We start from the raw sequence: 27,806 nt of genomic DNA, 5'->3' as shown, positions 1-27,806 counted from the left end.
CCATCTCTATTCCTAAATGATTATGAAGAAAGCAGCAACTTTGCAGTGGTTTATAAAAATGATAAAATGTTGTGTATATGCGATCTTTGTGTACCATTGGTTTTCTGTCTTAAAGCTTAAAAACTGAAAAATTATATATATTTTAACATGATAAAAAATAATACGAATTAACAACAATAATTTCATACTTTCAAAAAGTTAAAATAACAATAAACTTAAAACGGATTAAAACACAAATACTTAAGTTTGTATTTTTAAAATAGTGAACTGTTTAGAAATGTTTTGTTAATAAAAAGATACATCTATGGTGAATAAGGAGAATATGATTAAGCACCAATCTGAAACAGAGAGCATCAACATGGTGTTTTCAGCATTGCCCCTTCAATATCCATAAACTGCAATCTGAACCTGCGCATGAACCAGGCAACTTATAAAAGCGTTTAGATGCAGTGATAGGGAGGCTAAAAATAATGATGTCAGAAAAATCTTACTAGATCAGGCAAAGGGTCTGTCTAATTTTGCATTCTTTCTTCAGTGGGAGCTAGCACAGCGATACCAGGAAACATCTTGGATGAATTCCAAGGCGCTGGAATTCAGGCGCTGAAAAGCATGACTCAGTAGCCTGGTCACATTGCGCTTGGAAAGGGCACTGCAGGCTATGGGTTCCAATCCAGAATTCTGTCACACTTCGTGGGACATGGAGTAATGCTTCCTTTGCCTTTATGCTTCTTTATACCTATATCCTACCCATGCTACATGAGGGGCATGCAGCAAAGCACTCACCACAAATCTCTGCAGCCAGTCTAATATACACAGGCCTTCTAACCAAAAACTAATGACCACCTCATTAGTGGGCACCCTGTCTAGGCAAAAGAGGACCATGCATTGTGAGCAGATTGAGGGGTAGCTAATAACAAAGCCACCTTTGGCCGTCAAAAAAGCGTGCCAGCACATTACTCAACCTTCTCCGTGCAGTTTCTCTGGGGGGAGGCTTGCACCCCTTTATCAGCACCTCTGTGGCCACACTGACCACCCAAGACCATGGTTGGCAAAATTTCCATCAGGCTATTGAGGTCTGCCTTCTCGACCCTCTCAATGCTGCCCCCTTCACTCATCACAGTTAACAAAATAATTTGTTCTAAACTTCAAAAACTGTTACAACTGCTTTATTTAAAAAACAACACCACACACACACACACACACACACACACACACACAACTATTGCTGTCAAGCACATCCAGAGAGAATTACAAGACAATTTCTATTTTCCTCCTTTTAAAAAAAAGCACATATGGAAGAAGCCCATACAATGCCTTAATTCAAAGTATTCCCATTAAAATGCTTTGTTAGTTAAGGAGGAAGAAAAGGAAACAAAATTTCTCTGTGTTCCAAAGATAGGCTGACAGATGAATGCTGACATGTCCTTTCTTTTATTTTCTTTTTCTTTTTCTTTTTTCCCCCTTGGAAGACTTAATCACTGCTTGCAGACAAACGCTTCAGCAAAAGCTTTAATAAAACTCTCCATTGACTTTGGAATAGCCCCTTAGAAACTTTTTAAAACACAGCTTTCTTCCTCCCAGTGTCTTCCTTTGGCACATAAAACTGCATTTAACCCCTGTGGTGCAGGAGAATGAAACCAAAGCCTGCTTTGCCCCTTCTTGCCCCTTCTTCTCAACAACTTATCTTGGGACAGTTCCCTTTCATTAAAGTGTGATCTTCAAACAAAAACAATTGTCAAACAAAGAATGTGTATACAAAGAATGAATGCGTTTGTGTGTGTTGCAGTTCATTGTTGCAGAAAGGAAGGCTTCCATTCATTTCTGCCTCAAAGTGCTACACCCACAGAGTGCAAAGGAGTTGGAAAAAATGCTTGGTAATTGTCCAATTCTGATGTGAAATCCCCCCCCCCCAAAAAAATTCTGGGTTCAGATTACGAGGGTTCTACAATGATTAGACACATTTTTAACTCTCCGGGTTCCTGTTCAAAGTTCCAGCTAATCAGCCATGCCCTTCTTGAATCATAGAATCATGGAGTTGGAAGGGACCCTGACCATCATCTAGTCCAACCCCCTGCAATGCAGGAATATGCAGCTGTCCCTTACGGGGATTGAACCTGCAACCTTGGCGTTATCAGCGCCACACTCTAACCAACTGAGCTATCCAGCTTTAAGAAAATCCACCACTGGTTCAGGAAGGGCTGTGGTTCAGTGGTAGAGCACATGCTCTGTGTTCAAAAGGTCCCTGATTTAGTCCTTCAGATCACCCTGTAGGGCTGGGAGAGACCCCTGTATGAAGCTCAGGTGTAGACAATACTGAGCTAGATGGACCAGTGGCCTGACTCGTATAAGGCAGCTTCCCATAGTCCTCTTAGTGCCCCATCACCTCCTGGCTTGCAGATGTGGCCGCAGGTCCAAAAAGGTTAGCTAACCCATGTTAGAATAGAACATGTTTTCAAAAACAAGACCGATATTCTTGCCCAAGCTAAGTGGAGGGGGTGGAAACAGAGGCTGAAAGAGATCTGAATGTGAGTACCTTTCAGCACATCACTGCTTTCAATGGGATACACATCCTAACAAAGATTCCAGTATGAATCCCCATCCACAAGTAGCACAACCAGGGCTAAACAATGGTATGAGCAAGGCTCAATACAACATAAGCAAAAGCACTATTTGAAGCAAGGACTATCGTCTTCCAGGACAGTGTATATTCATGCACTTTGCTCTTCTCTTTACTATGAATGTGCCCAAATAGCAAGGTACAACAGCTAAATGAAAAGGAAACAAGCAATATTTTGCAAGTCATATGCACACGTACAATTTCGTGTACATGGGGCCCTTTGGTCACTATAGAGTCATTATAGGATCGCTTATTTGGCTGTCATGAGGCTCTATCAGCAGATGTGTCTTCAGGAAGAATAGTCTACTCAGAGTGAAAGAGAAGACTTGGATCCAGCAGATGATCGGAGAGAGGAGGAGCTGGGAGTGATGAGGTCTTTCAATATCCTCTAAAACAGCAGATTCAACTTTTTTAGGGCTGGGAATCACCTTTAACCCAAGCATGCATTTAGAACTCATTCCTTATCTGTTGACCATACATTTGTATTGTGGTAGTGCTGCTGTTGCAACCCATCTGATAGTTGGTCCCAGGACACACCAACTGAACACAAATATCCAATGCTGTTAATTTTGCACTGAGCACCTAATGCCCAGCTCACTTGCTCCATATTGATAGTCCCTGCTTACTAGGTGCTGGTCATGGACACTGACAGTGCTGTGCAATAGCTAGATATGTTGGAGACTGAAGTTGTTGTTTCTGTAAATGAACAGTACATGCCGCAGCATGGAGCCACATTTATTTAACTTACATGCTGTAGGTCTTCCAACAACATTTTTACAGATTTTGATCCAGATCTTGTTCATTTGTTCAGTGATTGATATGGTCTCAAACTTATTCTGCCATTTTTGTCAGCTGCTTCTTGTTTACTATTGTCAGCAGACAAAATATTTCTTGTCCCTTCCTATGATTCAATGTTCCCTTATTCAAATGATGCAAATTACCATCCAATTACAGCAATATTGTTACAAAGTCTTGACTAATGCTTGTGACATTCTGTGCTCTGATTGCAAACATTATAATGAATCTACATCCCATTAATACTAGATGTTTATTAACAAGTTATTCAGCTTTTAACTGGATCCTTGTTTGGCAGTAAATTTTGGCTATATTGATATTCAAATTTGCTATCCTTAAGGATAAATAATCTGTATCATTATATCATAATTCTTGTCAAACTTGAGCTTCCTTTTAAAACCACAGGCAAGGAGATTTCAGTTTATGTTCATCTTAATGCCACATTGAGGACTTTGGTAAAAGTCTGTGGAGAGATCAATATATTTGTATGTTTGTTTAAAATGTCACCTTTCTGCCTGGCAACAGGCATCCAGAGAGGCTTACGATCAGAAAAATTAAAACAAAAACACTGTAAAATCTTAAAAGGCAAGCCACAAGATTGGAACTACGACAGGTATTAGACCAACGCTTCTTCTATCAATATCAACAAGATTAGCAGCAAGGAGAAAAAAATAGTGCATTGTGACGCATTTCCCCTTAAGGCTTTCCCCAAACTGAATGTCTTTACAGGTACTTGCCTATGAAAGGAGAAAAGATGTCATTCAGATCAGACCTCCTGGAGAAAGAAGTTCCAGACACAGTAACACCAATGAGAAGCTGTACAAACCTCTACTCTCAAGATGTGAGGGTACCTGGAACGGGACTTCCGATGACAACATGGGCAATGGCAAGTTTGAATGGAAACATGCAGTTTTTCAGAGATAGCCTGATCCCAAACAGTTTAGGGCAGGGACAGAGGAATTCCTGGTCCTCTAAGTGTTGTGAGGGATGATGAAAACTGTATTCTAACAAAGGCTCTCAGTGACAAAACTAGCGTTTTGAATTGGGTCTGGAACCCAGCAGGTTAAGAACAGTTTTAGGTTAAGAATGGACCTCCGGAACGAATTAAGTTCTTAACCCGCGGTACCACTGTATATGTCATGATCTTGCCCAGGGGGAAATTCACAGAGCCTCTCATGCTCTCTCTAACTCCATCTAGCCTTTCACCAGAGAGCAGTGCTATATGTTTCAAGAAGAAGAAGATGAAGAAGATTGCAGAATTTAAAGAGAAAATAGATATACCTTCCCTTCAACTATTTTACCTACAGGCCTAGCCCATGAGAACAAACACATGACTTACAATATTATGGTATATGTCTAAAGATTTTCCACAGATAACAGAAATGTTTTGAACACATTTTTTAGAACAGAATCATACAAATTAAAGACTGAAAGTATTTCTAGCAACAACTAATTCAAAGATTTTAACTGAGAAGCATGGCACACATTCATAAAAAGAGCCCGCAACACTAAAATGGAAAACCTTTAAGCCATTTAAAGCAATGTTAACTCTAAGAACCATAACTGAATAATTCATGGGCATAATGAAAGGCTTCCCCTTCTGGACTCTTCCACAGACTTCAAAGAGAAAATAAAATTACATGAAAACCAGGAAATAGGAAGAAGACTTACAAAATGCTGATTTCACTGCTGACATACCGAGAACCTCTGTGTATCTAATGTAAAGCTTTCTGGATGCCTTTCATATGCTGTGAGCAGATTAAATGTATTCGGCTCCTGAATGCAACCATCAAATAATCATGTTTTCTAGTGAAATGTATGAGAGGTTGTCAGAAGAAAAATATAAATCCTGCAGTACTTGGTTACTCAACATTTCTGTTTCTGTGGACAAACAGTTTAAGAGTAGTACTCAAAGGCCCAGAAGAAAGAGAAATATGCTATGGTAGTATGGTATGGCTTATTTGTGTACCACTTATTGGTGCAATGTCCCCCCAACTTCAATATTTATTAATAAAATAAAAGTGCCGTGCATGCAATAAATTGACCTGAACAATATAAAATAGCACCAGAATTTAGCCAAAAATACACATTATGTAACAGGATATGATTATCGTGAGGTAGAACATACTGGAGGCTGCAAAAGCTTCCATTCAAAAGCTTCCATGCAAAAGCGACCAATTTAGGCATGTCCATATGACATGTAAAGGGACGCGGGTGGCGCTGTGGGTAAAAGCCTCAGCGCCTAGGGCTTGCCGATCGAAAGGTTGGTGGTTCGAATCCCTGCAGCGGGGTGCGCTCCCGCTGCTCGGTCCCAGCGCCTGCCAACCTAGCAGTTCGAAAGCACCCCTGGGTGATAAATAGGGACCACTTACAAGCGGGAAGGTAAACGCTGGCCACGTGACCCGGAAGTGTCTCCGGACAGCGCTGGCCCCCGGCCTCTTGAGTGAGATGGGCGCACAACCCTAGAGTCTGTCAAGACTGGTCTGTACGGGCAGGGGTACCTTTACCTTTTATATGACGTGTGATCACTGAAACACAGGTCATTTTGGACCCAGAAGAGGGAAGAAGAGGGATAGAACAAGAGCGTAACAGAGGCAAGATGTAACAGGGCAGGGGGGCGCTTATGCGCACTCTGTAGATGCGCGTGGGGGCAAGGAACAGAAACCCCGTGTGATATGAAAGTCGCCTGTACTTTGCTTCATTGCAGGAGCAAAGAAGCCATCAGAGCCACCTCAATGGCATTTCTTCTTACACACTGTGGTAGATATTAGACTGATCCAAGTCATTCTGCACGCCCCTCCTTTGTCTCTGTTTTCCTGGCTCAGGAAGAAACTGTGGAGGGGTGGGGGGAAATCATGCATTAGAAATATTCCCATAGGAAATGATAAAAATTGTCAGCTTGTTATGTGAACACTTGCCTAATGAACAATTTCCTGGGAATGCATTATGTTTGGAAAGAGGGACCTGCCTGTATGCTTTCTATTGAAAGGAGTGCTCCTATTCAGGGTTCCAGCCAGCCATTCCCAGCTATTAGCTGTGGCTGTATGGAAGCATGCTACTTTATTTCCTGCTTGTTGATTTTTAAAATAATGTGTTGGTTCAGTGAGCTGCAGAAAACTCTGACGAGTTACAAAAAAACTTTTCCAAACTGTAATTAATCTCAGAATATATTATTATTATTATTATTATTATTATTATTATTATTATTATTCCAATATGCATTTTCTTGTTTTGTTTAACCCCGCTATCCAAATTGTCATTGCAGCACTGCTAGGATAGAAATTTAATTGGCAAAGACTTGATGCTGTTCTTTAAATAACTACAAAGAGACAGTGTTGCTTTCTTCCTAACACAGATAAGGGACACCATTCAAAGTGGGAAGACCCATTTATTCAGCAGTAGCAATGACAAACCTAGACAGCATCTTAAAAAGCAGAAACATCGCCTTGCCAACGAAGGTCCGTATAGTTAAAGCTATGGTTTTCCCAGTAGTGATGTATGGAAGTGAGAGCTGGACCATAAAGAAGGCTGATCGCTGAAGAATTGATGCTTTTGAATTATGGTGCTAGAGGAGACTCTTGAGAGTCCCATGGACTGCAAGAAGATCAAACCTATTCATTCTTAAGGAAATCAGCCCTGAGTGCTCACTGGAAGGACAGATCGTGAAGCTGAGGCTCCAATACTTTGGCCACCTCATGAGAAGAGAAGACTCCCTGGAAAAGACCCTGATGTTGGGAAAGATGGAGGGCACAAGGAGAAGGGGACGACAGAGGACGAGATGGTTGGACAGTGTTCTCGAAGCTACCAGCATGAGTTTGACCAAACTGCGGGAGGCAGTGGAAGACAGGAGTGCCTGGCGTGCTCTGGTCCATGGGGTCACGAAGAGTCGGGCACGACTAAACAACAACAACAAGCTGCTGCTGCTACCTATTGGGACTGGGGCGGGGGTGGCAGGCACGGAGCCCAAATAATAGATAGAGTCAATGACAGGCATACCTGGAGCCAAAGATCAATATAGCCAATTCATTCTAGTTTTGTCTGCATCTTCCTCCCTGCTGAGCACCCCCTGAACTGCTCATAGCAACTGGCTGAGGGCAGGGTTGGTGGGGCAATGCCCCATTTACCCTAATGGACCAGCCTCCACTTCATGCATGCACATAGAGCTTCCATTAAATCTTCTTTCTGCACTGAGTTCAATAGAGCTACTCCCAAGTAAGTGGGTATAAAACCCTCATGAAATCAATGGGGCTGAAAACTACTATGCATTGCCTGGCTTGTTTTCCCTATGCCTACATTTGGAAGATGCTGACAGTAGATATACTGCACTGCCTCACAATAATTATATCAATTCAAACCCTTTTTATAAACACACGGAAACCAAACTGCACACCTTGCACTAATCCAGTGCCCTAAAACAGATGGGACAGCATTAAATAAATGCTTCTAGCATCACACCTCAACAGCTGGCTATTTCTTAGCCCTATTTCACCGATTTGAAACATTAATTTAAAGAGGTATCTGTCTGCCTGGAGGCACGCGGAAGCTGCTTATTTTACTGTAAATAGATTATGCTAGTCTAAAAGATTACAGATATCATCATAACCACCATCACTATAAAGAATTTAGAAATTCAAAGCTAAACAGAACAAGGAGTTTCCTGCAAAGCCGCCCATCGGAAATAATATTTTCATTTGAGGAAAATATTGGTTTTCTTTCTTATATTGAAAGAAAGAAAACCAGCAACTGTTGAACCAAAATATTGTTCAGGGGATAGATTAGGTCAAGTAACATTGTTTAAAAAAATTAATCTCCATTAGGTCTCAGCTCCTGTCTGCCCTCTTCTAAATTCTCCATCCATTCATACTGTCAACCACCCATGACAGCTTTTTATTGTCTCTCAGTACATATCAGAAGTGACAAGCATGTCACAAACCTGCTTTTTGACTGTGACAAATGGGGAGCTTGGTGAACTGTCCATAGCAATCCATTTCATGAACTTGCCATTGTACCTCATCCACTTCATGTCAAGTGATTGTCATAAACGTTATCATTACCCAAGAGATCTGGCAGCAGCTTCTCTCTGTACTCTCGCATGCCTTTAATCATAATACTTATTGAAAATTAAATACGAAATATGCCCATCTAAGAATGTGACATGCAAATGAGGCAAGTACATGTATTATGCAGATATAGTCATCAGAGAGCCAGTATTGGTAGCAAGTCCCTATGGAGCATATTTATTTTATTTCACAGCATATGTACGAAACACATACACTTTTCAGTGCTATTATACTTTTCATACAAAATGCAACTTATAAACAACAACACATTCAGCCAGAAACCCAGTTTTGCAGCTACTTGATCTGTGACAAGACCCTCTAAAATATATATTTGGGTCATTTTTTTTAAATTACAACCTGCTTTGTACTACTGCTGTTGGCAGACAAGTTATTCTGACACCTGAGAGGCAGGAACACCTCTCTCCATTCCTTACAACAACTACAACATTATTAACGATCCATGAGCTAACTTCATTTGTTCAACACAACTTCTTCCTCTTCCTCCTCCTGTACACCCTCAAAATATGACCTGGAGAGTTGGGGGATCCTCTGGGGCAGTTTCAGGGGGCACGTGAGGATCTCGACAGTGTGTGTAGGGGGAAACCAGAATATCAATTATTCAAGCAGGTGAACATCATTAGACGTCTAGTATTTATTTATTATTTATTTTAATTATTAAATTTAAGTACCACACTTCACTCTGAGGATTGGGCAGTTTGCACTATAAAAGCATAAAAGTAATAACATAATAACAAATGAAACAATAACATTCCCCCCATCAAACACACACAGTTTAAAAGGCTATAGATTAATGAATTAGCCACAAGCTTGGTTATAGAGAAATGTTTTCGCCTGGCACCTAAAGATATGCAACGAAGGTACCAGGCAAGTCTCCCTGGGGAGAACATTCCACAAATAGGGAGCCACCACAGAAAAGGCTGTTCCCGGCGGCCACCAGGGAGCGCATTGGAAGATGGCCGATAATAACATCTCTCCGACCCACACGAGGTAATTAAGAGGCTGATATGGGAGTATGCAGCCTCCCTTGCCACCCAAGGGAATGGGGGGTACTGCCTTGCCTGCTGTGTCCATAATTCACCCCCAGATTCGAAAGAAGGGGGTGACCAGGACACTAGGCACGAAGCCCTCGGGTGGAGTGGGCTCTCCCCGACGCTGTCTCCGAATCGCGCACTGGTTTGCATCAGCTCGAAATATATAATTGGAAATAGAAGCAAATGCACATACTTCAAGTGAAGATCGGGAGTAAAGACTGCTGATTAATGGGATCTCTGTGAAGACTCATCATTAAAAGATTGGTATGTCGCAGCGAAACAGAAAGGGGGGGAGGAAAAACTTTTCCTTTTTTTTCTTCTTATGTGAGTACCCAATAATCCTCCCTCCCAGAGAGAAAGAATTGTTGCAAATTACTACATGCCTTGTCATGACACCCAAATATCTGTTGTCTGAGGCAGTTGCCTCACCTTGGAGTGTTCCATGTAATTTAATGTATGTATTTATATATATATATAAATTAAAAATCATGACAGGAAACTGACACGACAGGGAGAAAAGTTCTATCCCAGGCATTTGCCTGTCATCCTGGTTTTTTTGTATTTGTAAGTATTTTTTTTTTTGCTTGTTTGTTTTTGTTTCTTACATAGAGTTCAAAAATATTACACACACCCCAACTTGCAGTGGTACAGTCCATTCCACCAACACCTATTACCATATATATACATAGACAAGTCCAGTAACAAGAGTCCTTTCCACACTAGTTTTGTTATCTCATTCTTTACAAACATCACATTCACACACACAAAAGGCCATTTGAGAGAGGGGAGCACGGTAAAGGATGAAAGTCTGACATTTCAGGGGAAAAAGCCTTTATCAAGGAATGATTTAATACCATGTTTACTAGTGGAGCAGACATAGGCCCGTGGTTGCTATGGAAACAGACAGAATCCCAATAATATTAAGTAATAGTGTATCTATTATAACATTGCATTAATAATTCTCTAGCGAAAGGGTCACTTGAAATTTCATTTACAAAGCTCCGTTTTTAACTAGCAAAGCAAACAATGTAAAGGACAGGAAATTATCGTTACAAATGAATGTCAGCCTTAAATCAGTTATTACTGTCTGTTTGCAAACATACATAACATTCTGTTCAACTATTAGAAATAATGGATTGTGTGGGTGCACACATACCCAGAGGCACATACCCCAAAACTATTCAAAGGCTGCGTGTTTGCAAACATTCTGGATATTCTTTTCAGCATTTGAAAGCTGTATTGTGAATTTATGCTCTTACACGGATTATTCATTTCTGTGCCTTCTATCTATATGCTGCACACCACAGCATCCTATGGACATGCTTCCTCCCACTTATGAATAAAATCAGCAGTGGGAAGGGTGTGGGATGAATCCAGCTTTTGCCTAGGGAGGATTTTGTTATTTCCCCTTCAAGCTAGTTTACCAAATGTGCAAAAGAGTCTGCTCCAAAGGACCACAGACCTGAAAACTAAGAGCTCAACCAGACTTCAAGAAAGGCCTACACAGGTAAGTTACATACCCTTAAAGTGTTACTGGGACATCCCCCTTTTTTTCTCACAAGAGGATGGATACCATTCTCGTGCGGTGTTGCACCGCAATTTCCCCCAGAAAAACAACTTTTTCAGGCAGCAATTTGCATAGAGCTCCAAAACGTGCTTTTTCCAAGGGGAGATTGCAGTACAAAATTGCACAAGATCACGGCGCCCAAAATCTTCTGGATCAAGCCAATGGTCCATGTAGTCCAGCATCGGGATCTCACAGTGGCCAGCCACATGCCTGTGGGAAACTCGCAAACAGGATCTGAGCCCAAGAGCACTCCTCCAACCACAGAGGCAGGGCACAGCCATCATGACTAGTAGCCACTGATAGCACCCTGTGGCAGTGAGTTCCACAGTTTAACTATGTGATGTGTGAGGAAGACTGGTCTTATATGAGCTACATGCAACAAAGGGCAAGCTATAACTCTTCCTTTACATTTCTTTCTAAAATATTTTGCATATCGGGATTTAAGATATATGTTCTTAAAAAAAAAAATCTGAAGTCAGTACACATATCCACCAAGTTTGAGTCATGCAGCTTTGGTGTCAATGAAAAGCAGTGAAAATAAAGCACCAAGCTTAGGCGCTTCCTGTTATTTTCATATAATTTGCAGGGGTGGTGGGGACTCTCCTGAAGCCACAGTCCCTCCTCAGCCACAAACCTTTTCCCTCACCAGCTCTGCTTCACAACCTCCATGAGAGATTTTGTGTGGCTAGAATGTGTCCTTGAAATCTCATGTCTCAAGGTTACCTGGATAGAGGATACAGAGGTGTTTCTTTGTGGGTGTAGAGAGAAGCCTACTGTACCAAGATAAAATATGCATTTGTTGCTCTGCCCACTTTTGAATCTGGCACCACACACTATAGGCCTGTGGCCCCCAAAAGGTTGCTTGGCTGGAAATGTGCCCCTCAAACTGAAGAAGGTTCCATGCCCACAAAATAGTGGTTTGACAACAACTTTCCCCTTTTTATATGCAGGTTTGTTTGTGTGTGTTTTGGGGGGGGGGGCAGGAATCTAAGTCCGTGAAAATTTGTCTGAGACCACTTTCCACCAGGTTTGTATTGCAACTTCACTTTAGTCTCCTTCAATTATTCTGGTCTCATCACTGCTTCAATGCCTTGCATTGCCAGCAGTTGATGGGGAAGACATTTGCAGAGACCAGGAAGAGCTGCTGCCAGTCTGGCTAGAGAATACTGGGAATATAGGATGTTCCATTACAGTGGTACTTCTGAATGCAAACAGGATCCGATCGCATCCTGAAGCGAACGCAACCCGCGTCTGCGCGTGCGCAGGTCTTGATTTGCCGCTTCCGTGCATGCGCATGACTTCATTTTGAGCGTTTGTGCATGCGGCAAAACCCGGAAGTAACACGTTCCGTTACTTCCTGGTCACCGTGGTTCACAAGCCGAAAACGCTCAACCCGAAGCTACTTCAACCCAAGGTATGACTGTATAACAGTTCAGATCATTGGTCCATCTGGCTCACTACTGTCTATAGTAGCCTTTCTCATCCTTTGGTTCCCAGATATTGTTGGAGTACAACTCCCATTATCCTAAGCTAGCAGGACCAGGGGTCAGGGATGATAGGAGTTGTATTCCAACAACATCTGGGAACCCAAGGTTGACTCTTTTCTCTGCTTGGGATCTTTCTGTGTTTTGACACCAGCAACGGTTTAATTCCTCTGATTAAGGCAGAGCCACCTAACCCTTTTCCTTTATGATCCAACCTATTCATCTTCGTTGTGGACTGCTGGGTTGTGAGAAGGGCAGAGCAACTCCTGTGTTTGCCATTCTTCACACACACACACCATTCTTCACATACAACATGACTACACTGGGCTGCAAAGTCACTACCAAAAAACCACCTGCGTGAAGTTTGTTGAACCACTAGTGATCTACAGACCACACTTTAGAAACACCTGCACTAGACTAAAGCCATTTTAATTCAGTTGCTCAAAACTAAGGAGCACCTTTTATTGTGAGTGACACAATCTTTGCCACCTAGCAAAACTGCATAAAGCTGAAAAAAAATGTGAGGGGAGGAACTCATAATCTTTTTCCATTACAAGAAGGCAGATGAAAATATACATCCAAGTGAATTGCAGTCCTTGCCAGGGGTTCTGTAGCTTGCCACTTAATAACATATCACATCTTGACTCCAAATGAGTCATCCTCTGCACAACCACAAGCATAAAAACTCCACGTCTGGTTGAAGATTAAATGTAGATGGGGAACATCGTCTTATTAACTGGAATGTTTACTGCCCTTTACTTGAAATGCTTGGGGTAAATGATAAGCTCAGTAGTTTTTTATACCTCTGAAAGTTATTTACTGTTCCATACTCTCAAAAATAATTCATAAGCATTTCTAGAAAAGAGCCACTAAACGCTCTACTTCATCTTCATAGCTGTTAAGAGTGACTTCCAAGATACAGAAAAACAAACAGAAACTCCTATGCAAATGACTTTAAAAAAAGGATATTCATTTGAATGTCATCCATGTTGTTTATAAGTCAACATGCAGCCTGGTTATTTTCCAGCTTCAAATAGTTAACAACTGATTGCATTTCTTTCTTTTCTTTTTCAGGAAGCACAGACCAGCCTTTATCAACTTGGATCAAGACAATTAATTGCAGAAAGATTTAATTTCAGCTTCCAAATAAACATAAATCACTCCATTTGACAGATTCACCCATCCCTAGCCCCAACCCTGTAAGCCCCTGGCTGACGAGCAGGGATCAAAATGCCTGAAATAAATAAACAAATCCAAGGCAGAGAAAATGATGCCCATCATGTTGCAAATGACGGGCACAATGGGGTTTTAATCATCATCATCATCAAGAGCAGTCAAACTGAATAGGATCAAGATGGAGACTGAAAGTAACCAAAGGATTTTCTTTTTCTTTGCAGATGATGAGCATAGCTGAAGCCAAGTACTTTTAAATAAGGCTGATCAAGATGTCTCCTAAGAACTTTTGTAAAAAATGGAGGCACACCCAGAAGAAAGAATGCACCTCACTGTCACTACCATGTTTTATGTCCTGGTGGTGGCAAACAAATGTGCTCTGGGAGCCTCTGAAATGTATTTCCTCCAAAAGTCTGTAAAGTAAGACACAATGGAACACACAGGAAGACACCTTATACTGAGTCCTAACATTATTGGTCCATCTATCTTAGTGTTGACAACAATTATTGGCAGAGGTACAGGTTTTCACCAGCGCCACCTGGAGATGTCAGAGGCAGAACGTGGGATCTTCTGCATGCAAAGAGAAGGGTTGTCTTCTACACCTATCAAAATTTTCATTGGAACAGCTGCAATGCAATGCAAACTGCTTTGGGCTATTGGAACAAGGCGTATTCCACTGCCCATAATCTGATGCGCAGAAGTAGCACAACAAGCTCACTTTAAGCTCCCAATTGTTCATTTGTAGCCAACCAGGTACCTGCCCCATACCAGATGTCACATATGATGTCAGGTTTGGGAAAGGGGATTAGATTGCAAGGAATGGTCTCACGAATCAAACTGGGAACACTATCAGGCCAAAGTTCCCCTCCCCTGGTATAACGGAAATCTATGGGATGGAAAGTTATTTAACTATGACTGGATCATACCTTTTAACATATAAAGAGCTATAAACTTTGGTTAGTAGGTCAATCAGTTGAACCTTGGGGATAATTTAACTTAATCAGTTTAACCTGATTAATCAGCAAGAAAAAAAATTGAAATCCATGGAACTGTTGAGTTAAAGACATGATTTATTTTATTTTATGGGCTGTTTTTAATAGGGAATTAAAAATTAAATGCTGAAGTTAAATTTCCCTTCTAATGATGAGCATTGCACAAGAACTACACTGAGGTTTTGATACCAGGAGGTAAGTCATATTAAAAAAAAATAATCAAATGAAAATACAAACTGAAAGCTGTTTCTTTGGTTACCACACTAACCAGCCCCAAGTGAGTGACTTGCCTATCTACCCTTCCTTCAATAGTTTGATTTATTGAAAAATCAGGAATGATGGCTGCTAATCTGAAAGAGAAGGTGTGTTTGTGTGTGTGTGTGAGTGAGTGAGTGACGTTCTACCATGTTCCAGATGTTTATCAATGTGAACTGGGATAGGTCTCAGTTGCTTGCCATTCATTTCTCTTGACTTCGTGTTCCTGTGTGTGTGTGTGTCTATGTGTTTTCTCTCCTTTATCCGGAAAAAAAGCATTAACTACTGCAAGTCTCACTTCCTTCTGTTTCCACACTACCAGCTCTTTAAGCATTTTGCCACATCTTTTTTTAAACATACGGATTGCACTTGTCATGGTAATTTACCTGTCAGGGTTCTTTACCGCTGAGCGATCTTAGACATTTCCAATCCCTGGGATGAGATAGTGGCACTTTCATAATACCACAGGTTTGCTGCATCCTTGCTATGACAATATTATCAACAGAAATAAAAGTCTCTCTCTCTCTCTCTCTCTCTCTCTCTCTCTCACACACACACACACACACACACACACACACACACACACACACAATTCTTTTCCTGGACTTCATGCAATAAGGAAGCCCCAACTGATCCATTCCAATCCAACTTCAGGTCTGGTTATGGGACTGAATCAGCCTTGGTAACCCTGTCAAATGCCCTTTATAGGGAGAAGGACATGGACATTGTGACTCTGTTGTTCTTATTTGCTCTTTCAGCAGCTTTTGGCCATGGTATCCTCAGAACTGACATGGGCGCTAGGGACATAGTTTCACCCTGCTTATGATACTAAGCAGTTCCAGAGAATAGCATTTGGTGGCTATCCCTCAGCCTCCTGGCAGTTGAGCAGGGGGACTGCCACAGGGTATCATCTCTAATGCTATTTAACACCTACATAAAGCCAGGGGCGTGTGAACATTAGGAGTTTTGGGCCACGATGCCATCAGTAAGTTGGTGATACCCTGCTCTACTCTGTAATTTAGGAACCAGGAGAAGACTCAGTTGTGGGCTGGGTGAGGGCCAACAAGCCAACCCTGGATCATGTGGGTGAGGTGCACAGTGTGTGAATGGTTCCGAAGTGCAGGTAACTGGTTATTTGCCTGCTTTAGATGGAGGTTCATACCCGGTGGGTGCTCCTGTATCCATCTCTGTCACTATAGGCCCAAGTTTCCACAGTGGCTAGGAATGCCTTTTAGCAGCTGTAGTTGGTAAGACAGCTACATCCATTTCTGGACTGGGATAGCCTGACCATTGTATTGCATGCACTGGCGACCTCTAAACTGGAATACTACAATGCTGTCTACATGGGGCTGCACTTAAGGATGACCCAAAAGATGCAGCTAATACAGCATGTGTCAGCTGAACTTTTCACAGGGTCAAAATATTTTGCTGGCATGGGACTGACTGCCAACTGGCTGCCAGGCTAAGTTAAAGGTGCCAATTTTGGTGTATAAAACCCTATACATAATTTTTATTAACAGGCCAATCATATCACATTATTTCAGATCACATTAATTCCAAATTATACAGCCGAATTTTTCAATTTTGTTGGGGGTACCCATACATCAAGCTCCGGACGAGAATCCAAACATCACTTCTATTACTGCTTTAATTAAACAGTTCTATCCAGTTCTATCCAGATAGTCTCTTTTTTACTTTCTTCATTCTTGTTGTTGTCATATATTCCTTTCTTTGCGATCTCTGATAATCGTCACAGGCAGGTTAAGAACAAACATCGTCTGCGTGGGTTTTACGCACTCCATAAGTCATATTTCATAGGGACAGCCGCCATTCCACTCCTACATCGAAAATTTATCTTCAGTCTGCCCATTAGTTGTCCCAGGCTTGTAAAATATCTCCTAGAGGGCTCTGCCAGGTTAAAGATAAAATTACAAACAGTCCTGGTTCTCCTCCCCCCGTCTTTCTTAAACAAGCCTGTCTTGCGAGATACCATTTTAAAGCCGCGTCATAAAATTTTTCCATTCTCCGATCTTTACCAATCCTCTCTTCATTCATCATTAATTCATCCCACACAGTTTTTAGATTCCTGCTTGTGTAGTAAAATACGGCGGTTCTTTTTTCTTTGGGGTGGAGGGTTATATATGCTCATATAATATAAAGAAAAAAAAGTTTTTCCTCCACCCCGCCTTCTTAGCTCCAAACATACCCATCTCTTAATGGCGCTTCGTCTCTTCATTTATTTGTCTTTCGCCCGCCACTCCAATCCATTAATCAGCAGTCTTATCTCCTGACCTTTGCTTCACATATGTGCTTTAACATCTCCAATTATATATTTCCAATTATATTTTCGTGTTAAAGCAAGCCAGCACGCGCAAATTGGAGACGGCGTCCGGGAAGAGCCGTACACACCGAGGGCTTAGTCAAGTGACCGGCGCACCCCCTTCTCTCGAATCTGGGGGTGCATTGTGGCCACCGCTGGCAGGGCAGTCCCCCCCCATATCCTTGGGGGGGGGGAGACTGCATACTTCCCATAGCAGCCTCTTAATTACCTCGTATGGGTCGGAGAGATGTTATTGTCGGCCATCTTCCAATGCGCCACCTGGTGGCCCCCCGGTGTATAAAACCCTATACATCTCGGGACCAGGATACCTGAGACCAGAATGGCCCTGAGACCTGCAGGTATAGGGCGGTATATTAATAACTAAAATATCATATTGTCCCTTATACACCAAAGTGATCACTGTGTTCCACAGGAGAGGCTAATTTGCAGATACTATCTTATCAAAACGTCTCTTCTATACGAATCAGGTCTTTACTGTGGCAGCACCTTCCCTTTCTCGTTTTCTCAGTATCTCCATTGCACCACCCCTATTGCCATTCTGGTTCCTGCTGAAGACTTTTAACAAGCCTTCTAAGTGGAGGTTTTTGGTTTGTTTTTTTTAATTTCAGTCCATTTCTATACATGATTGTTTTTAATATATGCAATTGTTTTAATTGTTTTTATACGTGCAATCATTTTGTAAATGTTTTTATTGCATTGTGAAATTGCCTGAAGACATTTCATAGGAAGCAAACGAACTATTATTATTCTTATTATTAATATTCGAATTCCATACCTTCTCCCCTCACCCCATCCACTGCAAAGGAATATTTACACACGGAACCAGTTTGCTATATTCCTCTGGCTAAAGTGCTCCTAAAGCATTATCTCTCAGTTATTAGTAGAGAATAAAGGAACTCATAATTTATGCTTTAATTGAAAGTCGTTGTTACACTATGATGTTTTTAAAAAAGAATCAAGCTGTCTTTCTGTTATACAGATACATTTCCCCTGCTAAAGTTTCCAGTCTCAGAAAAGGGTTTTGCTGCCATCCAGTGATTGAAAAGGTGCATTAACCTCCCAGAGGAAATAAATAATATCCCATGTCAATTTGCAGAAATCCTCTCTTTTGTCCTGACCTTGATGCATTTCCCAACAAAGAGTTATTTTGATTTTCAGTCAGTGGTCTGTTTGTATTAAAGGGGGTGGGGGAATGGGACTCTAATCAAAAATTCATCTCGAAGCACCACAACAAATGAAGGACAATTTTTACAGATCTGTGCATGGACAAATAGGGTAGTGTGATTGTATCTTAAAGATAATTGCCTCCAATTTAAGCCTCAGGGTTCTGCATCATAAATTTGTTTTGCAATGCAAAGGTGTACAAATTTAAATATTAGCGCTTAGCCACAATTAAAAGCTGCAAATCACCGCCACTGTTAGCAGCAGCACATCAGAGAAACAATTCGTGCCTGCTCCCTGGCAATACATCGGTGGTTGTACCAGACACAAGGACATTAATTTTTAAGTTATCTTCATGTTTTTAATGGGAAACTGTCTTCATATCTTTGGTACCTGCTACAAAAAAATAAATACAATGTCAACACAACATGTGCCCATATGGGTGCACATATGTTCCAAACTGTGATTGATGAGCAAAGACGTCACCCTGCATTTTGATAGGGGTCTGGTCGGGGCAGGGAAGTATAACTGGAAAGGACAGCAGGTTATCTGTAGCCACCCAGGCTCAGTGGTCAGCGCTGGCCTGTGGGCAGCTGTCTGGGCTGATGTCAGGGACTGGATAGATCAGGAGGAATGGTGGAAACTGCCTGACCAAGAGCCCCCAGGGAAAAAGCACAGGGGAAGATGATTTAGATCTAGGATCCTGGTGATGGACAACTGGTCACACCCCAGAGGAAGGGAAGAGCTGGAAGGTATCGGGGACTGGGAATTTGGAGGGTGAGGCAAACGGGGAAACAAGCTGGTGCCCCAGCACAGAGCAAAGACAGGAGTCAGACTTAGTAGCTTCACCACAGGCCACTCCTGATAGCCTCCACTCCCAGAACTAGGCACTTGCTTCACATAATAGAGCAGAAACCAAAAGAAGGACAGAGAGGGTTCCTTGGGACTCACCATAGAGGGATGGGCCTGACTCAAAGGAAATACAGGGAAGGTGGAGGTGCAAGACAGTCTGGGCAATGGCTAAGGGTGCATATTTCATGTGTCTCCTTTGTTTCCTGTTGATTCCTAGGATTCCTTAATAAAGTCTACTAAGTGTAAGCGAGCTGCTGTGACCTTGCCTTTCTCTGATTTGTGTAAAATGTCAGTGATCCTGTGACAGCTGAACTAGGAGGCTTTGGGCAAGCTGGTAAGGTAAAGGTAAAGGGACCCCTGACCATTAGGTCCAGTCGTGGCTGACTCTGGGGTTGCGGCGCTCATCTCGCTTTACTAGCCGAGGGAGCCGGCGTACAGCTTCCGGGTCATGTGGCCAGCATGACTAAGCTGCTTCTGACGAACCAGAGCAGCGCACGGAAATGCTGTTTACCTTCCCGCCAGAGCGGTACCTATTTATCTACTTGCACTTTGACATGCTTTCGAACTGCTAGGTTGGCAGGAGCAGGAACCGCGCAACGGGAGCTCACCCCGTCGCGGGGATTCGAACCGCCAACCTTCTGATTGGCAAGTCCTAGGCTCTGTGGTTTAACCCACAGTGCCGCAAGCTGGTAGCCAGAGCAAAAAAAGTTTGTCAGGACCAAAGGACGATCAGGGGTTACAGGGACACATCTGCAGTGAGCCCCACAATCCTGAGTGGCTCAGGACTGGGGTTGCTGTCAGTTGATGGCCAAGAGGATGCGGAGAGCACCATCAGCAGGATGCAGCCCAAGGGGAAGAATGGACCACATGTTCCTTTCCCCTTAAAAGTCCAGGGAAGGGGAAGCAGCCCTGCCGGCTACCTGTCCTGCCCCATCCACAGATCAGTGGAATTCCCTAGCAATGGGGAAGGAGGAGGGAATCTGCCAAGTAGGTAGTTTGGGTTTCCAACTCATGTGAGTTCGACATCCTTGTCCATCTCGTTGCAATGCCCTCAAAGCACACACCGCCACAAGGTTGGAACAAACAGCTTATAATTAATAGGATTTGCAAAGCAACTGCAACAGAGAAAACCCACCTCATTGCCCATCAGATATTTTGGGCTGGGAGAGCAAATGACCCATGCCCACCATTACATGAGTGCATCGTTAAAGGAAGGTTCTGATCTGAAATTAATTGTGTTCTCATAAGGTGGCACTTTGAATAATAAGGGAAAGTATTTGCTGGAGGCAGCAATTTTTCCCTATTAGTAATGCTTTTGCTCATCCAAATTATTCTCATGAGTGCCACAACACAGTATTTAATCATTGTAGAAAGATAAAGAGAATATAAAATGAAGTGGTAAATGTGTGAAAGGAGAGGGGAGAAATCTTAACGGAGCTATCTTCCGCTGGAAAAAGAAGAAGTAAAGATCTCCACACACACACAAACCACAGCGAAAGTATTCGGTGAAGAATAATGTGTTCTTTCAGTTAACTTCACTACCAGCTACTCGATAAATTCACAAGCTGTAGGAGTTTTGAGCATTTCTATAATAAAAAATGAAGAAGTTTGCTATGCATCTAGTGTTTTATGGTTTTTTTTTGCCTTTAAAACTGTAAAAAGCAGTTTTATTTTTTCATTCAAATTTATCTCTCCTCTTTGTCCAATTTGGGTAGACAGAGGACAAGTTTCAAAATATAACTAAAAGCAATAAGATGACAGCAACAACAACAACAAAAAATGTCCAAACCATAGATTTCAGCAAGCTGGGGGGGGGGGGAGAAATTTGCTCTATTTGCCTTTTGTAATAAGAAGACCAGGAGAAGCTTCACTAATCTCCAGAAACTTCTGAATTCATGGGTATGTGGGGCTTTCTTGGGGAAGGGAATCCCATGGAAATGGTGCTGCAACTTAGTTGGTGCTCCAAGATATAGTTTACTTCATCTCTGATATGGACAGCACAGGGCCTTTCTAAAAGCTCCAAGGGGCAAGGTTGGCTCAACCATTGTAGCTAATCTTCTGAGGTGACAAAATACTGAGGTGCAGTTACCTCAGCAAAAGATTGTATTTGGGATACTTTTGGACTCATCACCTCATTCACTGGATGATTAAATGACAACACAAATTCATGACCATAATGGTGGCCAGGAATCTGAGGATAAGATTTAGTCCAGTCAAGATGAGCGTGCAACAAAATGTTGTAGTGTGAAGTGCTGCTGTTCAGGGTCCCACCCACTCAGCCATGTACGATACTCCATTCTAACCATCCTATTGGGTTTCCATTTTATCTCCTCTCTATAGGCAGTAAGTATTTTCTGTCCACTAAGCATGCTCAGTCCTCACCAAGCTGCGTTTGGGGGGGGCAGTTGTCCACTAAGGGCTTTTTTCCTAAAAAAATTTATTTTTATTTTTGGTACTTCTACTCCAAGCCTGGTAATGCTTCCCCTCTTATTTCTGATCCATAACATTTTATCCTCCGAATAAGCAGCACTCAGAACTGAGAGAACTATTAATATATGTGGTTAACTAACAACCAACAGCAGTTGAAATTACTAATATTAAAAATGAAAATAAGGAAATACTATCCTGGTAACCACTTGATAATCTAAAGTAGTATCGTTATGCTACTTGACCTAAAGTAACACAAAATTCCATGGGGTTTTTAATTTAGCTAAAGCAGCAACAAAAGTTTGGGCTAGCTCTGAAAAGCGAATAAGCAGATATACCGTATTTTTCGCCCTATAGGACGCACTTTTCCCCCTCCAAAAATGAAGGGGAAATGTGTGCGCGTCCTATGGGGCAAATGCAGGCTTTCGCTGAAGCCTGGAGAGTGAGAGGGGCCGGTGCGCACCGACCCCTCTCACTCTCCAGGCTTCGCGCAGCTCTCCGCAAGCCATGGGAGCCCGGCGCTGGGCTCCCACGGCTTGCAGAGAGTTGCCTGCATGCTGAAGCCTGGGCATGCTGAGCTCAGCGCACCCAGGCGTAGCTTTGTGCAGGTCTCCACAAGCCGTGGGAGCCCAACGCTAGGCTCCCACGGCTTGTGGAGAGCTGCCTGTTCTGGGGGCTGGGGTCGGGGGAAGCTCGGGCTTCCCCAGCCCCACGCCTGGGGGGGAAATAATTTTTCCCCTTTACTTCTCCCCCCCCCAAAAAAACTAGGTGCGTCCTATGGGCCAGTGCGTCCTATAGGGCGAAAAATACGGTATGTATGAAGGAAGATGTTCCCTCAAGTAGTCAGAGATCAAGCTACCCAGGACTTTAAAAGTAAAAGAACAGTAATTGTGTTAGGCGATATCCAGCTGGTGTTTCTCCATTGCCTGAAGGCATTCAGCAGAGGGAAGAAGCAAGAGTTGTGGGATTTGGAGAGAGCAGGGGGCTGAAGTGGAAAAAGGGAATCACCGAAATGACTTCCCTCCAGCGCCCCACTCTCAACAGAGAGATACCAACTGGATCCCAAACCAGCAGCCATTTTGATAATGCCTTGGAAGGAGGTTAGGGAGATACAGTACTTTCTGGGGTGCTATTTGGGGACATACCCTTTGCTTGTTAAGAAAGCTCAGCTGAAATAAAAAATGCTTAAGGAAACATCCCTTCCTGTTCCTCATTATTGGAGAAAATACACTTCAGAGAATTGCTCTGTTACAAAAAGAAATGTGAGCCACCTGCTTAAAAACTAATTAATGTAAATGCATTTCTCATGGATGGTCTGGCGGGGCAGCAATTTCCATGTCAGAAGCGGAGCTTACGATTGCCCTTTGACCATCTCATCTGCACTTTGCTCCGCAATTCATCACTGACAACATACTTTAATACTTTCAAATCTTTCAGGGAATCACTTGGGGGAGGGGGGGGGGGAAACGCTACGGATATATTTGACATGCTTGGTCACCAATCATAGCACTTTGCAATACCTGGATTGGTTAAAAATTCAGGAGGCACAATCGTTTGACACGAGTGAGGCAAGTCTATGCATATTCATTTCTTGCCACGGTAGAGAAAACACATACATACACATGCAGGTATACTCACAGTGTATTCATTTCACCTGCACTTAGTACAATGGCACCATCCACATGAAAGAGGCAGGTGGTCAGAGATGCATTTGGGATCACCTGTCCCCCTCTCCACAGCTGGCCAGCTTGACAGCTTGGTAGGCTAGCATCCCAGGAGAGGAGTGTTGCCTGGGGACTGCACAGCAAACTAGAATACGCTTATTCTGTATTTTAGAATGGGCTTGTATAGTTTCACACACCACACACACACCACACACACATATACACACAAATGCCTCCCCACTGAAAGGCCAGTCAATACCATCTTGGCTGTGAGTCCTGGAAGACCTGCTTCCTGCCTTGAATGCCTTCTTCAACCTGGCCTGGGAACGTTGGGCTCTTAGTGACTCCAGCTACAAAAGCTGAGGCTGCTGGACAGATTTTTGGGCTGCGGTATTATTTAGGGAGGAGGCTGTTATTATTTGTTTATTTTGTACCTTTATTTTACATCTTATGATTTATGTGGAAATTATTCAATTTGGTTGTGTACTTTTGGATGTTTTATAAATTCTTTATGACTACTTTTGTATTTTTCCCCATGTTATAAGCTGTCTTGAACATGGTTTTAACCATTGAAAGGCGGCATACAAATAAAATGATGTATTCATAAATAACATTTTCAAACCAAGCCCAGCTTCAACAGCCTGCTGAGATAATAGGGAAGCCATTGCTGATGGAAGGGTCTGGCATAATTTCCTGTTTTGCAATGGGAGAGATGGCCAGCCCGAACAATGCACAACAGAGCAACATTATTGCTTCCCTACTGTCAATCTGTGCCATCCCTGATCAGGAAGAGGAAGTACACCCCAAGATCATGTGAGTTCGACATCCTTGTCCATCTCGTTGATAAGAGGTGTCTAACAGTGGGGCACTGGAGGGAGGTCAATGATGCAAGGGTGACCTGGGCAATCTCTCATTTCCTTATGGAATATGCCCCTAGAATAAATCTAGTAGGCCTCTCCATACATTCACTTTGACTCGGCTACCACTTAATTTCTAGCTTCCATGCTCTTTTTATGTAAGAGGACTGGTACTGATAGAGCCAGAAGGAGCCACCAGACAGTTATATTCTGCTCCTATAACTGGTGCTGGGCACCCCCACTGGGAAATAGGATATTGTGCAGAAGCCCCTGTTATTGGGATATAGCTAACCGCAAGCCATTATAAGCATCACATGCTGATTTCTGTGAATCAAATCTCTGTTAAGAGCCAGCTTGTGATCTTACCAAGTTGAACACAGCTTACCAGCCATGCACAGCTTCATCGTCTCCCTGGTTTTGCTGCCTGTCTTTCGAAGTTGGGAAAATGGGATTGGCAGAGCACACTATCTGACTGATGGGCACCATTCAGCATGGTGGATCACAAGCTGTGCATGCCCGACTCAGCCCAGGAGCCACCAGCTCCCCCACCAGATTTCAAGTAGCTTCTTGAGCTGGTTTCATAGATGGCCAGGATCTCTCAGCCTGACAATTTAGTACTTCTCCAAGTCATTTGCATTTTTTTCCTTAGGTACAAAGCTGCCAGGCTTTATTAGGCTCCAAGCTCATGCTCGCGACACAGCCGCCACCCGATCCTCTTTCCATGCTTGCTAACGCAAACTGTCAAGCCGAAAGTGCTCCCGCAACCGTCGGTGCACAGGGTTCACTTTGAGAGGTGGCATACGCTAATAGAAAGAGTTCATGGTAAAAGAAAATCTCATTTGTACGTAGCGAACATGGTGAGCCTGGGGACTTGCGCTTTGATTGTATTGTAATTAGCAGCGCTTTTGTATTTTCTCAGTGTGATCGCTGCAGAGACGGCTACCTCCTCGGCCAAGCACGTTTGGCAGGTTGCTTTCGACTAAAAAGGCTGGACAGAAATGAACAAAAGAGCAGCCGGCCAATCTCCCTGGGTTGATTGCAGGCTTCTTTGCTAATCATGAAGGCATCAGTCATGATTAAGAATCAAGCCTCAGCCTTCTTACTCATTCGAAGAAACACAATGGATGCAAGCAAAACAGAAAAAGGAAGGAAACACACACACACAACCATGTTCTTTTGGTTCTAAATTAGGAAGTCTGGAAGAATTAATTAATTTTGCAACAGATTTCCAGCAAGATAAATACTATAGAAGGGACTGCAAAAAAAGAGGAGGGAAACCTATAATCTTAAGCCTGGAAACAAGCAAAGGGATTTTAACAGAACACTCCAGGCTAGGAAGATTTCTGCATCTGATAGTATCAGTTACCCATTGTGAATTCCTTGTTTCATTGGACATGCTTCTGATTGCTAGTTCAGAGGCTACAAAATGGAAGACTTTGCCTGCCAAGTTCTCCCACGCAGTTCTGTAATCCTTAATGGCTGATTCCACTGCTGAAGACAACGAGCAAAGTGGTTAGCTCTGGGAGTGCCTCTAAAAAATTTTTTTTCATGTCATCCAGGGCAAGACCAAACTGTGGGGGCCCTCCAGTCACCTAGAATCCATGCGGGCACTTACTGAACCTGGATAATTAACCCTGGGCTTTGCTTGGCATTGCAGCAGCCATAAACCACTGCTCTGGTCCTCAGATCAGACACAGCAAAAAGCTAGGAGCCTCATGTTTACGTATAACCTGGACAGTCCAAGGGTCTGAAGTGGCACATGCCTTCAGTGCAGTCTTTCACCTCCAAGTATTTTGGACTCTAGTTCCCATGAGCTGCAGTCAGTGCAGCCAGTGGTCGGGGATGATGGGAGTTCTAGTCCAACAGGATCTGGGGAGCACCAGATTGCACAAGGCTGCTTTCATGTGTCTCAGGCAAGGTCTGAAGCCTTAGCACATACAGGCTCAAATTTGTTCTCTTGATTAGGTTGCTCCCGCGATCCTTAAATTTCCACAGAGTTCTAGGTACGTGAATGGGAGACCAAGAGAAATGTAAGCAGCAGTAGTCTCTACTGCCCACCTCACCTTTCTGCACACAGAAGCAGTAGACATGGTGGGGTGCTGCTGCAGAAACACTCTTCTGCCACCTGCATGACTGCTGCTCACCAAGAAGGTGAAAGGGTGAGGCAGCGTAGCAGCAAAGTCAGGACTGTGTAGGCACACTGCCAAGAAGGCAGGATTGGCTCTTCCAGTGTATCTGCAATCTTGCCGCTACCCTGCCCCCCGCCACCACCCTGGCAAGTGGCACCAACCCTGGTGTTCCTGTCATTTAACCAGTTACTCATCTATTTTTTTAAAAAAATCAATAATCAATGCAGTGCTATTTTTCTTGGGGGGAAAGGTGCTGGAACTCACCACGAACGTCTCCCTTGTTCTCTTAGAATGCTAAGGGCACCTGCTTGAGAGGTGCCAGAACTGAGTTCCGGCTGGAGAAAAAAGGCCCTGAATAAATGTGTTAAGTCTAGTAGAAATTAACCACCTAGCAACAAATTATATTGGGTTTCTTGTAGCAATAAGCTTGATAATTATTTCTTTACCAAGCACCAAATCACATTCAATCTTTCTTCCGTGCTATTGATTGCAGTACCACATCCCCGCCTCCTTTTTCCTAAATCCTATATGGATTTTATAATTGGTTTTGCTAACAAATATTTAACCTGTTTATTTGCGGTTGCTGTTTTCCAAAGTGTTGCCCTTCTTAACACGGTACTAGGATCTAACTTCCCTAAATCAAAATTCATTGTCTGGAAGAATTGGAACCATAGAGTTATCCAACCTCCCAGCTTTAGAGAGATTTATTTCCATGTTCACAGGTGCCCATTTGCAGTTAGCTGTGTACGCAGGTATACACACTGCACATTCTTTGACCTTTATGTGTGAATAACAGTATGAATACACTGTTCTGCTACTTGGGTACACAAGGTACCCAGACCATATACTTGCTGAATATAACATGTGAGCATCCCTATTATCAAAGGTAACAAAGAGAAATCTGTGCTTCATTTCTCTTTGTATTTGATCCTTATTTGTAGGAGTAGGAGTTGTTCATTTTGGATTAATAAAAGTTGCCCCTTCGCCACAGCAGCAGGAATTGAAAAGTGTCATTCATTTGCAGCATGCTTATAAAACAACCTTCTGAATTCCCCGTGTTTATCGAAGCAGCTAGAGTACATTATCTGTCTGACACCAAATAAATATTTTACTGCAACCTCGCAAGAAGAAATCATACTTGACCTTTATGGTCTAAGTTTTCCTTTGTATTCATGGCCTGATCAATAGTTTGAGTTGGAGTGCTGATATATTTTGGTGCTGCCCTAAATCAGGTGAGAATGTGTTTTAGAATTCTGCAGTTAACTTGCTAGCAAAACACCCAATAATATAAGGGTGTGTGTGGACAGAGAGCTTATATGCTAACAAGGACTACTACAGGGGGCAGGGGAAGTCATGGGTCTGCAATTGTGCACCAGGGAT

The 27,806-nt window shown here is 42.8% G+C and overlaps 1 protein-coding gene across 4 annotated transcripts in view; it reads right to left on the bottom strand.

Moving 5' to 3' along the window:
• CCSER1 (coiled-coil serine rich protein 1) overlaps nt 1–27,806 on the bottom strand; it is a 730,500-nt gene that overhangs the window by 547,838 nt on the left and 154,856 nt on the right. The window lies entirely within an intron of this gene.

Source organism: Podarcis muralis, chromosome 9, assembly GCF_964188315.1.
Source record: "Podarcis muralis chromosome 9, rPodMur119.hap1.1, whole genome shotgun sequence".
NCBI classification, from domain to species: Eukaryota; Metazoa; Chordata; class Lepidosauria; order Squamata; family Lacertidae; genus Podarcis; species Podarcis muralis.
The sequence above is the reverse complement of the archived record's forward strand: the minus strand, read 5'-3'. Positions and strand labels throughout refer to the sequence as shown.